Source organism: Mesoplodon bidens (assembly GCF_964165515.1).
Source record: "Mesoplodon bidens genome assembly, chromosome: 5".
Taxonomy (NCBI): Eukaryota; Metazoa; Chordata; class Mammalia; order Artiodactyla; family Ziphiidae; genus Mesoplodon; species Mesoplodon bidens.
The window spans coordinates 46,776,182-46,795,287 of record NC_138161.1 but is presented as its reverse complement, the minus strand read 5'-3'; the positions used below and the strand labels follow the sequence as shown (position 1 = coordinate 46,795,287).

The window sequence follows — 19,106 nt, the reverse complement described above, 5'->3', positions numbered from 1 at the left end:
TGGCGGCAGCAGCAGCCATGGCGTCTCATGCCCATCTCTGGTGTCCGCTGTGATAGCCGCGGCCCACGCCCGTCTCTGGAGCTCCTTTAAGCAGCGCTCTTAATCCCCTCTCCTCACGCACCAGGAAACAAAGAGGGAAGAAAAAGTCTCTTGCCTCTTCGGCAGGTCCAGACTTTTTCCCGGACTCCCTCCCGGCTAGCCGTGGCGCACTAGCCCCCTTCAGGCTGTGTTCACGCTGCCAGTCCTCTCCCTGTGCTCCGCCCGAAGCCCGAGCCTCAGCTCCCAGCCCCGCCCGCCTCGGCGGGTGTGCAGACAAGCCTCTCGGGCTGGTGAGTGCTGGTCGGCACGGATCCTCTGTGCGGGAATTTCTCCGCTTTGCCCTCTGCACCCCTGTGGCTGCGCTCTCCTCCGCGGCTCCGAAGCTTCCCCCTTCCGCCACCCGCAGTCTCCGCCCGGGAAGGCACTTCTAGTGTGTGGAAACCTTTCCTCCTTCACAGCTCCCTCCCACTGGTGCAGGTACCGTCCCTATTCTTTTGTCTCTGTTTATTCTTTTTTCTTTTGCCCTACCCAGGTACGTGGGGGAGTTTCTTGCCTTTTGGGAGGTCTGAGGTCTTCTGCCAGCGTTCAGTAGGTGTTCTGTAGGAGTTGTTCCACGTGTAGATGTATTTCTGATGTATCTGTGGGGAGGAAGGTGATCTCCGCGTCTTACTCTAACGCCATCTTCCTAAATGAGTTATTATTTGTGAAATGCTTAGAACAGTGCCTGTCACATAGTAAGTATTTGATAAAAGAGGAACAAATCAATTTAGAGGTGATAAATAGGGGTGCTGGGGTCTTAGTTGCAAAGAGGCTTTATGGATGCTGTGGTGGGTTGGGTAGTGTCCCCCCAAATTCATGTCTACCCAGAACCTCAAAATGTGATCTTATTTGCAATAAGGGTCTTTGTAGATATAATTAGGATAGGATCAAAATGAAATCATGCTGGGTTAGAGTGTGCCCTAAATCCAATGCAAATGTCCTTATAGGAGACAGAAGGGGAGAAAGACAGGGAGAAGGCAATGTGAAGATGGGGGCAGAGATTGCAGTGATGCTTCCACAAGCCAAGGAATGCTAAGAATTGCTAGCAACACCAGAAGTTAGGAGAGAGGCATGAAAGAGTTTCTCCCTTAGAGTCTCCAGGAGAAACCACCCTGCCTGATAACTCAACTCCTTCTTTTGTATTTATCGTTGTTGTTTGAGTTGGAGATTTCTGGATCATCCATTTGTAAGAATTTCCTGTAGGTGAGAAAGGACCAGGAGAGCAATCTAGGCTAAGTGATTTTGATATTTTTTTCTCAAGCAGTATCTCTCTTTTCTTTTTTTAAAAATAAACTTATTTATCTTACATAAACTTATTTATTTAACTTAAATAAACTTATTTATTTTAATTTTTATTTATTTTTGCATTGGGTCTTTGCTGCTGCGTGCAGGCTTTCTCTAGTTGCGGCGAGCCGGGGCTACTCTTCGTTGCGGTGCTTGGGCTTCTCATTGCAGTGGCTTCTCTTTTTGCAGAGCACGGGCTCTAGGCGCATGGGCTTCAGTAGTTGTCGCACACGGGCTCAGTAGTTGTGGCTCACGGGCTTAGTTGCTCCGCAGCATGCGAGATCTTCCCAGACCAGGACTCGAACCAGTGTCCCCTGCATTTAGGCGAATTCTTTACCACTGCGCCACCAGGGAAGCCCAGTATCTCTCTTTTCTGTAGTCACAAAATCAACTGCCTTCCTCCACTCCAGGTTGTCTTCATGAGTCTTTATGTAAAGGCTTGCCTTTCTGCATTTATGTACCTAATGTTTCCCCAAGAACCTTCTGTCAGCATAGCCCTATTCCTGAACCCTCTTTAGCAGACAAATGACATGACTTTTGCACTCAAGGGGTATTCCTCACATTTAGGAAGTAAACATTTTAGTATGTTCTTTATGACATCTATTATTACTGGATTTTTTCTCCTCTACTCTCTTCCTTTAACTATCCCGGAAGATAAAGGTTTTGGGCATCTGAAGTCATAAGTTCAGGAAGCCACAACAGTGCTGCAGGTGTTTCTGAGAACAGGATGTGCAGAAGGGTCCTAGAAGTGGCAGACGTGAGAAATCAACAGTAAATATTCACTCCCAAAAGGATGAGGTCAGATCACCAGTGAGAACTTCTGTGATCAAAGAGGGCAGGTTAAATGAGAGGGTTGACAATAGAAGGCTTAGAATATGTTTGGGCGAGGAGTCACACAGAGGTGGTAGATTTGAAAAAATAGCACTTTTTTTTTTAACATCTTTATTGCAGTATAATTGCTTTACAATGGTGTGTTAGTTTCTGCTTTATACCAAAGTGAATCAGTTATACATATACATATGCTCCCATATCTCTTCCCTCTTGCGTCTCCCTCCCTCCCTCCCTCCCTATCCCACCCCTCTAGGTGGTCACAAACCACCCAGCTGATCTCCCTATGCTATGCGGCTGCTCCCCACTAGCTATCTATTTTACATTTGGTAGTGTATATATGTCCATGCCACTCTCTCACTTTGTCACAGCTTACCCTTCCCCCTCCCCATATCCTCAAGTCCATTCTCTAGAATGTCTGTGTCTTTATTCCCATCTTACCCCTAGGTTCTTCATGACCTTTTTTTTTTTCTTTTCTTAGATTCCATATATATGTGTCAGCATATGGTATTTGTTTTTCTCTTTCTGACTTACTTCACTCTGTATGACAGACTCTAGGTCCATCTATCTCACTACAAATATCTCAATTTCATTTCTTTTTATGGCTGAGTAATATTCCATTGTATTTATGTGCCACATCTTCTTTATCCTTTCATCTGTTGATGGACACTTAGGTTGCTTCTATGTCCTGGCTATTGTAAATAGAGCTGCAATGAACATTTTGGTACATGACTCTTTTTGAATTATGGTTTTCTCAGGGTATATGCCCAGTAGTGGGATTGCCGGGTCGTATGGTAGTTCTATGGTAGTTTTTTAAGGAACCTCCATACTGTTCTCCATAGTGGCTGTATCAATTTACATTCCCACCAACAGTGCAAGAGTATTCCCTTTTCTCCATACCCTCTCCAGCATTTATTGTTTCTAGATTTTTTGATGATGGCCATTCTGACCGGTGTGAGATGATATCTCATTGTAGTTTTGATTTGCATTTCTCTAATGATTAATGATGTTGAGCATTCTTTCATGTGTTTGTTGGCAATCTGTATATCTTCTTTGGAGAAATGTCTATTTGGGTCTTCTGCCCATTTTTGGATTGGGTTGTTTGTTTTTTTGTTATTGAGCTGCATGAGCTGCTTGTAAATCTTGGATATTAATCCTTTGTCAGTTGCTTCATTTGCAAGTATTTTCTCCCATTCTGAGGGTTGTCTTTTGGTCTTATTTATGGTTTCCTTTGCTGTGCAAAAGCTTTTAAGTTTCATTAGGTCCCATTTGTTTATTTTTGTTTTTATTTCCATTTCTCTAGGAGGTGGGTCAGAAAGGATCTTGCTGTGATTTATGTCATAGAGTCTTCTGCCTATGTTTTCCTCTAAGAGTTTCATAGTGTCTGGCCTTACATTTAGGTCTTTAATCCATTTTGAGTTTATTTTTGTGTATGGTGTTAGGGAGTGTTCTAATTTCATACTTTTACATGTCCCTGTCCAGTTTTCCCAGCACCACTTGTTGAAGAGACTGTCTGAGAAAATAGCACTTTTAAAACAGAAGGGAGCTTTCAGCTTTCAGCTTGAAGCGGCCAAGGTGCAACTTTTTTGGGTCATCCCAAATATGGGTTCATATGACACCAGCTGCCTCCACCTTGCCGCCTACGTTCAACCCCAAGGAGATAAAAGCTGTATATCTGAGGTGCACTGATGGGGAAGTCAGTGCCACATTTTCCCTAGCCAGCAATATCGGCTCCATAGGTCTGTCTCCAAAAGAGGTTGGTGATGACATCACCAAGGCAACTAGTGATTGGAAGGGTCTGAGAATTACAGTGAAACTGACCATTCAGAACACACCAGCCCAGATTGAGGTAGTACCTTTGCCTCTGTCCTGATCATCAAAGCCGTCAAAGAACTGCCAAGAGACAGAAAGAAGCAGAAAAACATTAAGCACAGTGGAAACATCACTTTTGATGAGATTGTCAACATTACCCAACAGATGAGGCACTGATCTTTAGCTAGAGAACTCTCTGGAACCATTAAAGAGATCCTGGGGATTTTCCAGTGCGTGGGTTGCGATGTTGATGGCTGCCACCCTCACGACATCAGAGATGACATCTACAGTGGTGCAGTGGAATGCCTAGCTAGTTAAGAACTACAAAGGAAAATAATTAAATAAAGGGTTATTTGATGACCAATAAATAAATAAATAAGAGGGGAGTCAGAAAGTGGAAATTAGGACAAGATTCCTTGGTGAAAGTGCTTCTTCACCAGAGGTGGTAAAGATACTATAGAAGTTTGGAACTGATGGTGGGAGCCTTTGTGAACCAAGTTAAGATCTGAAATTTAGGTAAGACTTAGTACCAGAAGTGCAATTTATAATAGCAATAGAAGAGGGAGCTCTTGAACTGAGAAACTGGGAAAGCTACCCCTTCCCTCACTTCAAAAGATCCTCCTTCTAACTGAGAAAAATCTGACTTATTTAAATATAATTGACAAAGCATTGTGCAACTAAAACATCCAAAGGAAGCTGCTCTAGGGAGACAAAAGGGTAAAAAAAAGGACCTGAAAATAGATACAAAACTTCCCTACAGATTAACAATACTCCCTACAAAAATATCAGCCCAAAGCAGAAGAAAAGTGCAATATAACATTCCAACATGAATAAAGAGGGATAAAATCTTGATGCAGTTGCAGATAAGAAAGAAAACAATAAAAAATAAATACATGACATCATACAAGGGAACTTCCATAAGGCTATCAGCTATTTTTTCAGCAGAAACTCTGCAGGCCAGAAGGGAATGGCACAACATATTTAAAGTGATGAAAGGGGAAAACCTACAACCAAGAATACTTTACCCAGCAAGGCTTTTGTTCAGATTTGATGGAGAAATCAAAAGCTTTACAGACAAGCAAAAATTAAAAGAGTTCAGCACCACCAAACCAGCTTTACAACAAATGTTAAAGGATCTTCTCTAGGCAAAAAAGAAAAAGCCACAACTAGAAACAAGAAAATTGTGAAGTGAAAAACTCAGCAGTAAAGGCAAACACACAGTAAAGGTAGGAAATCATCCACAAACAAAACTCATAGGGAGGATAAAAGACAAGAGTAGTAATATCATCTATATTTACAATAAGCAGTTAAGGGATACATGAAACAATTAGATATTAAATTTTATATCAAAAACAGTAATCATGAGGGGAGGAGAATACAAATGCAGGGTTTTAAAAATGCATTTGAAATGAAGAGATCAGCAATTAAAACAATTATGTATATAGACAGCTATAAAAAAAAAACCTCATGGTAACTGCAAACCAAAAACCTATAATAGATATACACATAAAAAAGAAAAAGGAATCCAAACATAACACGAAAGGTAGTCATCAAATCACAGGAGAAGAGAACAAAAGAAGAAGAATAGCAAAAAAAGACATACAAAAACAAATCCCAAACAATTAACAAAATGGCAGTAACAAAGACAAATCCCAAATAATTAACAAAATGGCAGTAACAAAAACAAATCCCAAACAATTAACAAAATGGCAGTAAGAACATAAACAGTGATAATTACCTTAAATATAAACAGACTAAATGCTTCAACCAAAAGCCACAGAGTGGTTGAATGGATACAAAAACAAGACTTGTATATATGCTGCCTACAAGAGACTCACTTCAGATCTAGGGACACATACAGACTGAAAGTGAAGGGATGGAAAAAGGTATTCCATGCAAATGGAAATCATAGTCAATGGTGAAAAGCTGAGAGCATTTCCTCTAAGATCAGGAACATGGCAAGGATGTCCACTCTCACCAATTTTATTCAACATAGTTTTGGAAGTCCTAGCCATAGCAATCAGAGGAGAAAAATAAATGAAAAGAATCCAGATTGGAAAGGAAGAAGTAAAACTGTCACTGTTTGCAGATGACATGATACTATACACAGAAAATCTGAAAAATGCCACCAGAAAACTACTAGAGCTCATCAATGAATTTGGTAAAGTTGCAGGATGCAAAATTAATATACAGAAATCTGTTGCATTTCTATACACTAGCAATGAACTATCAGAAAGAGGAATTAAGGAAACATCCCATTTACCATCACATCAAAAAGAATAAAATACCTAGGAATAAACCTAGGTATAAAATAAAATAAAATACCTCAGGAGGCAAAACACCTGTACTTGGAAAACTATAAGACACTGATAAAAGAAATTGAAGATGACACTAACAGATGGAAAGATATATTGTGTTCTTGGATTGGAAGCATCAATATTGTTAAAATGACCATACTACCCAAGGCAATCTACAGATTCAATGCAATCCGTATAAAAATACCAATGGCATTTTTCACAGAACTAGAACAAATAATTTTAAAATTTGTATGGAAACATAAAAGACCCCAAATAGTCAAAACAATCTAGAGAAAGAACAGAGCTGGAAGAACCACACTCCCTGACTTCAGACTATACTACAAAGCTACAGTAATCAAAACAGTATGGTACTGGCACAAAAACAGACACATAGACTGGAACAGGAAAGACAGCCCAGAAATAAACCCATGCACTATGGTCAATTAATCTATGACAAAGGAGGCAACAATATACAATGGAGAAAAGACAGTCTCTTCGATAAGTGGTGCTGGGAAAACTGGACAGCTACATGTAAAAGAATGAAATTAGAACACTCTCTAACACCATATACCAAATAAACTCAAAATGGATTAAAGACCTAAATGTAAGACCGGATACTATAAAACTCCTTGAGGAAAACATAGGTAGAACACTCTTTGACATAAATTGCAGCAATATTTTTTTTGGATCCCTCTCCTAAAGCAAAGGAAACAAAAGCAAAAGTAAACAAATGGGACCTAAATAAAACTAAAAGTTTTTCACAGCAAAGGAAACCATCAACAAAACAAAAAGTCAACCTGCTTAATGGGAGGGGATATGGGAGAAAATATTTGCAAATGATATGACCTATAAGGGGTTAATATTCAACATATATAAACAGCTCATACAATTCAACATCAAAAAAATAAAATAAAAAAATGGGCAGAAGGACTGAATATATATTTTTCCAAAGAAGAAATGCAGATGGCCAACAGGCACATGAAAAGATGCTCTACATCACTAATAATCAGGGAAATGCAAATCAGAACCACAATGAGATATCACCTCATACTGGTCAGAATGGCTATCATCAAAAAGAACACAAATAACAAATGTTGGCGAGGATGTGGAGAAAAGGGAACCCTCCTACAGTGTTGGTAGGAATGTAAATTGGTGCAGCCACTGTGGAAAACAGTATGGAGGTTTCTCAAAAAACTAAAAATAGAACTACAATATGAACCAGCAATCCCACTCCTGGGTAAATATTGAAAAAAACCAAAATCACTAATTCCAAAAGGTATTGATACATGGACCCCAACGTTCATAGCAGCATTAGTTACAATTGCCTAAGTATGGAAGCAACCTAAGTATCTATCAACAGATGACTCGATAAAGAAAATGTGGTATATATACATATACATATATATATATATATATATATATATATATACACACATAGACACAATGGGATACTACTCGGCCATAAAAAAAATGAAATTTTGCCATTTGCAGCAACATGTATGGACTTGGAGGGCATAATGCTAGGTGAAATACATCAGACAGAGAAAAACTAATACTGCGTGATATCACTTATACATGAAATCTAAAAAAATACAATAAACTAGTGAACATAACAAAAAAAGAAGCAGACTCACAGATACAGAGAAAACTAGTGGTTACCAGTGTGGGGAAGGGTGAAGGGGTGAGGGAGTGGGAGGTACAAACTATTGGGTGTATGATAAGCTACAAAGATGTATTATTGTACAACTTGGGGAGTATAGCCAATATCTTGTAATAATTGTAAATGGAGTGTAACCTTTAAAAAATAAATAGATAGGGCTTCCCTGGTGGCGCAGTGGTTGAGAGTCCGCCTGCCGATGCAGGGGACACGGGTTCGTGCCCCGGTCTGGGAAGATCCCACATGCCGCGGAGCGGCTGGGCCCGTGAGCCATGGCCGCTGAGCCTGCGCGTCCGGAGCCTGTGCTCCGCAACGGGAGAGGCTGCAAGAGTGAGAGGCCCGTGTACCGCAAAGAAAAAAAAAAAAAGATACATTAACACAGGGAAGACTTGGCCACCAAAGGAAGCTGATGGTCAGTCAATAGGAAGGTTTGAAATAGTACCTAGTAAAATTTAGTAAAGAAATGGAAGAAACAGATTCATTTCATAAATAAAGACTAAGTTACAAATAGCATAAGAAGAAATAGACTCTATAGAAAGCACAGCAGGACACAGCATATACATATGAAAAAATGAAGTATAAGGGAAATAAGCAAAAAGATATTTTTAAAGTAAATGTTATAAATGGTCGGCAAAAATGATTCAAAATATGAATAATTGGAGTTCTTCCAGTTGGAGGAAATACAAAAGAATGGGGTAAAGCAAACATTAGAAAATGCTGTGAAATAGGACTTGAATTTGTATATTAAGAAGCATATCCAAGATATGGAAAAAAACTGTCTCAGAATGATCAATACCAAGACATATCCTACTAACACATACCCTGCCAACACAAGATATAGCCTACTAACACTAGTAGCACACTTCGAGAATCTGGGCAAAAACATTGTGTCATTTATAAGGGAAAGAAAGACAAGTTGGCATAGCTAGAGTCAATGCTAACAGAAACAGAACAATATTTATCAGATACTTGAGGAAAGTTTGAGCCAAGGATTTTAAATCCACTCAAGATATTCTTCAGGTGTCAAGGGTACAGGCAAAAATTTCTGCAAATTCATGGACTGTGGGAATACTATCTGCATTAGGCCTTGCTGAAGTACCTCCCAAGGAACAAAATTGACCCAAGCAGAAAAATGATCAGGGAAACATCAGCAAAAGTCCTGGGAGTGAACACTGAATGTATTTAACAATGAAACTATGGCTAAAACAAGGACTAACATAAGGGTTACAAAATAAAATGTAATATGATGATTGTATTTATATAAGCTTTCACTATGGAGGCTGTTATATTAAAAATTATAGTCCTGGGCTTCCCTGGTGGCGCAGTGGTTGAGAGTCCGCCTGCCGATGCAGGGGACACGGGTTCGTGCCCCGGTTCGGGAAGATCCCACATGCTGTGGAGCAGCTGGGCCCGTGAGCCATGGCCGCTGAGCCTGGCGTCCGGAGCCTGTGCTCCACAAGGGGAGAGGCCACAACAGTGAGAGGCCCACATACAGTCAAAAAAAAAAAAAAAAAAAAAAAAAAAAATTATAGTCCTTATGATATTTTTATTCTAGTGACTGTCTTTATAGTTAGACTTTTACATAAAACTCTTAGAACCCTCTTTCTTCAGGCAGCATCTATTGACTCCTACTGTGAACATCAAGTGAATTAGCTTGTAACTCCTTCCTTTCTTTTCTTTGTAGCTTTCTCTACTCAATTTTAGTTAACAATATTATTATTTATTATGGGCTGAATTGTGTCCTCCCAAAAGGCATGAGGTATGTATATGCTTATTTTATAAGATAAAATGACATGTCTTTTCCCAAAGTGATTGTACCACTTTACATTCTCACCAACAATGTGTGAGAGATTCAGTTATTTCACCACCTTGCCAGCATATGGTGTTGATAGTCATTTTAATTTTAGCCATTCTGATGAGTATATAGTGACTCATTGTGATTTTGGGGTTTGTATTTCCCAGTGACTAATGATGTTAAGGAAGTTTTATGTGTGTTCCCATGTTTTTCCTCATGACCGGAGCTTATTCTTTTTTTTTTTTTTTTTTTTTTTTTTTTTTTTTTCTTTTTGCGGTATGTGGGCCTCTCACTGCTGTGGCCTCTCCCGTTGCGGAGCACAGGCTCTGGACGCGCAGGCCCAGCGGCCATGGCTCACGGGCCCAGCCGCTCCGCGGCATGTGGGATCCTCCCAGACCGGGGCACGAACCCGTATCCCCTGCATCGGCAGGCGGACTCTCAACCACTGCGCCACCAGGGAGGCCCCGGAGCTTATTCTTTAGTACTAAACTGTCTAAACCCTCAAAATCCTGTTAGGATCATGAACAAAATTGCTTTAGACCTTTGATTTGGAAGGTGTCACAATTTTCAAATTTAATCTTCCTCTTCTCTTTTCATTATTCAAAGCTTCTTTCTTTCAGGAAACATTTTAGTTTTATTTTATAAAGGTTCCAAGCTACTTCTGTTAAAATTATTCCTAGATATTTTATGTATTGGTATTTGTGGCTAAACAAGATATCTTTTTAAAAATATTCTATTTGTTGATACTATATATGAAAAGTTGATTTGTAGATATTCATCCTGCATCCAGCCAGGATGCAGGATAACTTATAACTTACAAGAAAGTTGATAACTTTCAGATTATAACTGATTTAGTAAGTTTATAACTTTCTTGTAAGTTATAATAGTTTATAACTTTCTTGTAAGTTATAAAGTTTATAACTTTCTTGTAAGTTATAATAGTTTTTCAGTTCTAGGTATAATCATATCACATTAAATAAGTTTTTTTCAAACAGATCTTTTCCTTTAGCTTTTCTCTTGCATTGCCGATAATAGTGGTGCTCAAACAGGGTGATTTTTGCCTCTCAAGAGATATTTGACAATGTCTGGAAACAGTTTTCCCACAACTGGAGAAGGTTCCATCTAGTAGGTAGAGGCCAGGGATGCTGCTAGACACCTTACAATGCAAAGGATTACTCCACATAACAAGGGTCATTGCCTCAAAATGTCAGTAGTACTGAGGTTGAGAAACGCTGCTTGAGAACATTCAGAAAAAACAATAAGTAGTGCTGAGCATAATGCAGTCTTGTCTTATTCTCAATTCAATGTGAATTTCTATCACTCATTAACAAGTATAAAATTGGATATAAATTAGTAATTATAAAAGTGAGAATTTATTCAAGAATGCTTTGTAAACTAGTATTTCTCCAGTGGTGACAAGCTCACCGTGGCAGTGATTTTCAAGATGTGTGACTTGTAGAAAAGGTGTGAAGAGGTAGGAAAAGAAGTCCACTATGTGGTTGACTATTCCCTTTAGAACAAGATACTTTTTTTTTTTTTTTTTTTTTTTTTGCGGTACGCGGGCCTCTCACTGTTGTGGCCTCTTCCGCTGCGGAGCACAGGCTCCGGACGCGCAGGCTCAGTGGCCATGGCTCACGGGCCCAGCCACTCCGCGGCATGTGGGATCTTCCCAGACCGGGGCATGAACCCGTGTCCCCTGCATCGGCAGGCAGACTCTCGACTACTGTGCCACCAGGGAAGCCCGATACTTTTTTTTTTTTAATGTGCAATCTTTATTAATACAAATGTAACATAACAAGTGGGCATTGAACATTTCAAAGCATACATGGCATATGGATTTTTGCACAGTGATTGCAGTAGTAATGACCTGCTAAAAACTTTCATGCAACATAGGAATGAATAGAAGAACAGAGTAAACATGGACATACATTCAAAAGAAAGGGGACGTGGGGGGCTGTTCAGTTTGTATAAAGTTTCAGTTATGCAAGATGAATAAGTTCTAAAGATCTGTTGTACAACATAGTACCTATAGTTTCAAGACTGTATTTTTTTAAAATTTTATTTATTTATTTATTTATTTATGGCAGCGTTGAGTCTTAGTTGCATCAGGTGGGATCTTCGTTGAGGCACGTGGGATATTTCCTTGCGGCGCGGGGGCTCTTCGTTGTGGCACGCGGGTTCTCTCTCTCTCTCTCTCTCTCTCTCTCTCTCTCTCTCTCTCTAGTTGAGGTGTGCAAGCTCAGTAGTTGTGGTGTGTGGGCTTAGTTGCCCCGTGGCCTGTGGGATCTTTGTCCTCTGACCAGGGATGGAACCTGTGTCCCCTGCATTGGAAGGCAGATTCTTTGTCACTGAACCACCAGGGAAGTCCCAACAATACTGTATTGGGCACTTAAAAATGTAAGTGGGTAGATTTCAAGTTAAGTATTCTTAACACAATTTTAAAAAATAAAATGAAAGAAGCATGGTTCAAAAATAAGTAGTTTTAGCAAAACATAAACATAAAAGTTGAAATCAGTTAAGCTTTTTAAGCAATTCAACATCACTTTTCATGAACACCATAATAGAGAATATTTATCAGACAGTTAATTAATCCTTCCTTAGCTCCGCCACTAAGTAGCAGTATGACTTTGGGTAAGTTACTGCTTTGTCTCAGTGTCATCTGTAAAATGGAGATAAAAAAGAACCTATCTCATAGGCTTGTGGTGATGATTAAATATGTAGAACAAGATACTTCTAATAGTAAATGTTTTAAGATTCTGTCTCAATTTCAGTGACATGTTTTCTTATTCTAAGTGCTTCCATTATGTACTGGCTTTCCAAGTTTAAGAAATGGCACTGTTTATTATACAAATGACAGAATACATAATCTGAGCAGGTGCTGTCTTTAGATACTTCACATACTTAATCCTCTTATTAACTTTATGAACTAAGTAATATTAATCCTACTTTACAGATGACTAAACTGTATCAATGAGTGAGGTAAATAAAAACTTATTCAAGGCCATGGAGCTGGTCAGTTTTAAAGCCAGGACACAATCCTATAGCGCCCCCTTTCTTCCCAGGTGGTACTAGCCACCTGAGGGCCTTGGGTCTGATCCAAGCTTGCATGCTCATTGTTTGCTCCTGAAAGCAATTACCCCAGTAGTTGCTAGGTAGCCCACAGTGGAGGGGGGCGGGCCATCCCAACACTTGTCTGTAGTGTCTTAATTGCCTAGGTACCCTCCTGTTCCCTATGCCTACCTCCAGCTGTGGAAATGCACCTGGGTTGCAGCTGCCTAGTCACTGTATATCTTTCAAGTGAGAGTCACCTCTTCTAGACCAAGAGTTCTTGTTTAAGTTTTAGCTTTGCATTTACTTAGAAAACCCTACTATTTTGTAAACTTAAGATGTGTATACAAGCTGGGGGAGGAGAACATTAGGGAGACCTAAGGTTTCACTACTTCATTTCTGCTTTATCCATTTGGACTAGCTGTATTTACCAAATCCTGACTCTGTATCTGGGTGTTGAGGAAAACCTTTTTTTTTTTTTTTTTTTAAGTGCACCCACTGTACCTCAGGAAGCTTTCACCAAACTCACATTAATGAACCTAACCCTTCTTGTGCTCCAATATCAATCTCTTTACACATAATTGTAATGCAAAACAGATTTATTTGTGAGGTGAAAAAGAAAGCACACTTCTGTCAAATGGAGAAGATCAAGATTCTTAAGTAGCTGACTTTGGGACCTGCTGGGTGGGAAGATTTGCTGTGTTGCCTTCAGATGTTGTCTCTTTACCTGATGTTTCAGATGCTTCAGCAGCCTTTTCAGGCTGTCCTTCACTCTGGGCCGCCTTTTCTAAGTCCTTCTGATAGTTAAGCTGGTATTCCAGATAGCTTATGTTCCTGGTCTGTTCATCCAGGAACTTCTTCATGAAGCGTGAGAGCTACAGAAATAAAACAAGGAAGAACTCATCAAGGCCCTTGTCTGCAATGGGAGGCAATCTAAGATCTAGCTACCCAAATTATAGCTCAGTCCTAGTCCAGCAGTCCTAGGAGCTTGTCAGAAATGCAGAATCCTGAATCCCTTCCAGGCTTACTAAATCAGAATCTATATTTTAAGAAGCAACTAGGCAATTCATATGCATATTGAAGTTCAAAGAGCACTGATCTATGACCTTCAAGACCTCCAGATGAATACAAACATCCACTTTCAGTGAGTATGAGTGTTAAGGCAACTCATCAAAAGTACAGATTAATTGAAGTAATAAGCTACTACTGCAATGTTTTTCCACCCTATCTCAATGACATGTAAGTTTCGAGTAGGCTCCCAGACCCCATTCAAGCATTTAAATTTTAGTGTTCTGGCATAAGGCTCAGGCATTTGATCATTTTCAGGGCTCCGCAGCGAGTCCAGTATGCATCTAGGTTGAAAACTTTTCTACTAGGTCATTTTCTTCACTTCGACTTCCAGAAAAGTTAAAGGGTTGGTGAGAAATAAGTTACCACTGCGAGGTAGAGTGCTCACTATTAACTGAGAATACTTCAGAGAAGTCTATAGAATAGGTCACCACTGACATTCCCTTTTGTAGGGGCAGTCTAAGACAGTGGTTCTCAAGATGTGTTTATTTATATCCAGAGTGCGTTATTCCTGAAAAGTCGTCATCCCATCTTGTTTTGAGTTGCATTTCTCCTTACCAGGACACCTACTCCTCCCACGTCCCAACTACTCCAAGAAGTAAGTTCATATATTTCCTTCGGGGGAAATGGACACATTAGATAATCCATTGCCTTGGGCTCTTTCCCAAAAGCAAGCCATAATCTAGAAGTGAAAGTTGACACTGCTTTCAGAACCAGTTTACTACTTACATTGGTTTCTTTATTCTTAGAAGCCAAGGTCTTCAGTTCTTGCAGCAGCGTGTTTAATGCTTTCTCCAACTGCAGAGCAGACTCTATAGCTTGTTTGCCAGTTCCCCAGTTATCTATATCAGGCCTCTGATGGAGAGAAACAGGGGAGTCACTACCCTACCTGAGGCACAGCTTGGTTACATCCTACTTCCTGGGTAGAATTATGACTAGGTTCGCAGAGGCCAATGATTTCCGCACTTCCCTGGCACAATGGAATCAGTGGAGCACCTTAAATACTGATGTCTGGCTTTCAACTGCAGACATTCTGACTTAATTGGTACAGAGGAGTAGGGTTTTTAAAAGCTCCCCAGGTGACTTTAATGTTCTGCAAAGCATGGGTACCACTAGCACGGTTATATGAACTATTCCATTAGCTTTGGGATTTCATTAGCTTTGGATGGTGGTTCAGTTCAGTCACCAGACATTTAGTTTTCTTTATAGACCTGGAGTTAAAAGAACCCCCTCAGATAAGTAGGAATGTTTCTAAATGTAATACCTTCGACTAAGGCTCAGATTGTTTCTTTAGTGTCTGTTCCAGTGAAAAAAAGTTTGTTTTACTACATCGAAGAGATGGCTGCATTAAATACCTGAGCGTACATCTGAATTAAAGATCTAATATAGGATACTAACAGCTCTAGGAAGAGACCAGTAGTTCTTCTCAAACTATACAGAGGATTAGAATCATCTGGAGAGCTTGGTAAGCCACAGCTCCTTGGGCCCCATCCTTAGAGAGTCTGATTCAGTTTATCAGAGTGGGGTCAATGAATCTGCATCTCCAGTGAGCTCCCAGGTCATGCTGGTGCTGCTGGTCCAGAGATGACACTTTGTATGGCTCCTTGAGAAAAGCCAAACATACATTTAGCAGCTAAAGTTTACTCAAAATGATATGAAGAGGCTACAAAGAAGACACATGCTTGCCCTCAAATCCCATGTAGGAACATGAGTAAGCTAACAAGTCAGGTAGCAACTAATAATTTAGTTCTCTAGACCCAGCAAAGGCCCCATGAAGATCATCATAAAAAAGTTACATAGTCACCTTAATCACCGGAAGGCAGACTTTACACTTATATTTTCTTAGATATTTTATGAACTGCTTTGCATGCTCCCTCTTCACCTCAGCTTGGTCTTGGAAAAATGTATGAAAAGAAGGCACTTCTGTATCTTCAATGTAATAACAGACCTAGGACAGGGATAAGAATAGGGAGAGACTGGAGGTGAGAGAAGTCTATGTTTAAGACTGTAATCTCACACAAACTCACTTTGTTGTCTCTGCGGCTATCCAAAAGAGGCCTTCTTTGTTCAGTCCAGGGTCCTCAGTTTGTTCTTTGACTTCCAGAAGGCCCCAGTTGCCTTCCTGAACCCAGCCTACTTCAAAGAGAAGCCACTCAGATTCTAATATGCTGGTGCCTAGCATTTTGCTATTAGGCCTCTTTAAGGGTCAGATTTATGAACCCTATATGCTAGCACTATAACCAGTAATTACGTCTTCAAGTAGCAGAAGTCCAGCATAAATTAAGTGACGTTGTAAAGTCAATCTATTTCATTAACCCTACCACATCTACATTAGCTCTAAAATAGCAGACGGGTGAAAAATTATTTATAACAGTGTCTGATGCCCATACAAGTTTTGGGAACCTCTGGAAAAGAACTGTGATTCTCCCAATAATAGCCCACAATTTGCAATCACAGCTGTAAATTATTGGGCCACAGAGAAGCAAAATCCCAGCCACTAAATTGTTGTTACATCTAGTATCAAACAACAAACATGGCCATAACCACAATTAGAAAGGATATATAAGATATATTATCCAGATCAGAACTGAAACCTCCCTCACAGTGGCTCAAGGACCCATACTAACCATAGATAAATAAGCATCACTGACATGCAGCTCATAAGATGCTATTTGATTAATAGCAACCCTACACTCTTCAGAAAGAAGGCCCTCTGCCTGGGATGCCATCTCAACTTTAGGAAAAACCAGGCATAAAAAGTGCTACCCACCAAGGTAAGGGACTTCTTAAATACTAACAAGCATATAGCCAGCCTACTTCTATCCAGCTGAAAGCAAGATGAAATTCCATCCAGCTGAGATTAAGAGCTACCAACCTACCAATGAGGACATTGTTTCTACACAAAAGAACCAATCTGACTAGAGAAAAAGGTGGAAAAAAGTTAATCCTCCTAACTATCCCAGCCAGGGTTTAGTATTCTCTCTCGTGTTCTATCTGTGATTTGAGAGGGCTGATTTACTTCCTGAATAGGGAACTGTTAACAGGGTAGATTAATTACCTTTAATTGTTTCCTTTTTTCAGAACGTATTTATGGCATATCATGCTAGGTCCTATGGAGAATCTAAGAAAACTGACTTAAATACATTTTTTGCCTATAAAGGACATATCCCCCATCCCATAAGGCCTCAACATACACAGTTGATCTTAAGGCAGGATGTGATGGGACTTCTGAATTGTCAAAGGCATATTTAGATGAGGGGATTAGGGCAGATTTCATTGGTAAATTAGCATTTGAAATTGGCCTTGGAAGGTGAGTAAGAATGTAGAGAGGTGGAAATGGAAGAAGGGCATTTCACCTGGAGAACAGGTACACACAGGCTGTAGGGACAAAATATGACTTGTTTCTCCAAACTGCAGTAAGACTGTTCCATTTGGGAACCTTTTCGCTCTTTCTTCATTAGTAAGTAATAGATGCTGAATCAATATTTATTAAGTAAAAATATATTTTACACATGCAGTGGTATAAGATTTCCTATAGTCTGGTGAATTCTTAGTTTGAGCCTAATCCATGTCTGGTTGAACTGAAATAGAAGTGAAAAATATTTCCATATTTTTAGAAAATAGAAAAAAGAAAAAAATTACATATAAAGCTACCACACTAACTCATCTGTTGTTGATGATGTGTTTCTTTCCTCTTTTTTCTGTACATTGGTGAGGTCATTTTTAAGTGATTAGATAGCAGTATTTTAAAAAATTTTTAAATTTGTTGTATTGAAGCACGATTGATTTACAATGTTGTGTTAGTTTCTGCAAACTAAATCTCAAATATTAATAGAGAAATATGAGTCGTAGGGAAGTAGGAAGTTAAGGGAAGTCCAAATAGAGTAGCAGGGAATAAGGGTACCTAGATAATTTAAATCAGGGAACGTGTCCAGATCTAGCTGAACTTTATTCTTTGGTTGGAATGACTTCTGTAAGCGACTTACGAAGTACTGTTGGTAATGTTTAAAGAATATTGGAGAGAAATGCCAAAATACAACTAAAGACTTTTATATCCTGGCAGAAAAAAATGCAGAAACTTGCACTAGATGAAAATACGTATAGTTACACCAACTGGCATCTGAAAATCAAGGGTGGCCATTTATTGGATTGGGAACAACTTAGCACAAGGCTTGGGTGATGTGTTACAAGGCATTACACTCCACATTATCTTTTTTTTTTTTTTTTTTCGGTACACGGGCCTCTCAGTGCTGTGGCCTCTCCCGCTGCGGAGCACAGGCTCCGGACACGCGGGCTCAGCGGCCATGGCTCATGGGCCCAGCCGCTCCACGGCATGTGGGATCTTCCCGGACCGGGGCACGAACCCACGTCCCCTGCATCGGCAGGCGGACTCTCAACCACTGCGCCACCAGGGAAGCCCTTATCTTCTTTTTTATTTATCTTTCTTAAGTCAACAATTTGGATGAATAGAGTTTTATACTGTAATCAAAGTCACAAACGTCAAAATCTGGAAGGAATAATTAGCATGCATCATGACATACTAAGAGCCAACAGAACTCAACAGGTTAAATCAAATTGGTTGAAGCTAATAGGATGAAATGTAACTAAAGATGAACGTAAAATCCTATATTTCAGTTCAGTAAATCAATAGCCCATAAACAGAGAGAGGGAGATCTCATTGAACAACAGTTCATGTGAAAAAGACACAGATTTTTAATTGGTTGAATGTTCAATATATCCAAAGAGCTGACAGAAAAATAAATGCAATTCACTTTTTCCACCTCAGGCAGATAAAGGCTTGTTTTATCGAACACTGGATCTATACAATTGCAGAGGCCACTATGTACAGACAAGAGATGGAGAGCTTTAGTTGTTGGTCTCATTCCTCGTGATCTCCTCCTGCTTGGCTTGGAGTTGCTCTCAGAGTGCTTCCCTGATCTTAGACCTCAGTCTGGTCAGCCAGCTGCATCTTGCTGGGCTTGTCTGTTTTCAGCTTGTGGCAGTGTTCCGTGAGAATCCACTTGTTTTTAAACATGTTCCCCTTCACCTTCAGGTGCTGGCTGTGATACATGTGGTGATTAGTCTTCTTAGATTCATGGTATCTTCTGAGCAGCCAATGAAGAATTCTCATCCAGGTTACCTTCTTAGGCGTTTGAACAATGATAGTAGATTTTGCATGCCCATGTCCCCATCCCTGCCCTTGAGACAGGCCAAGGTGTTTTTCCAGCATTGAGCCCAG

The 19,106-nt window shown here is 39.9% G+C and overlaps 1 long non-coding RNA gene and 1 pseudogene across 2 annotated transcripts in view; both read left to right on the top strand.

Moving 5' to 3' along the window:
* LOC308617348 overlaps nucleotides 1-19,106 on the top strand; it is an 89,034-nt gene that overhangs the window by 57,265 nt on the left and 12,663 nt on the right. The window lies entirely within an intron of this gene.
* On the top strand, nucleotides 3,239-5,665 carry LOC308617622 (large ribosomal subunit protein uL11-like; annotated as a pseudogene). The gene has a single exon. The product of its transcript is annotated as a large ribosomal subunit protein uL11-like (transcript).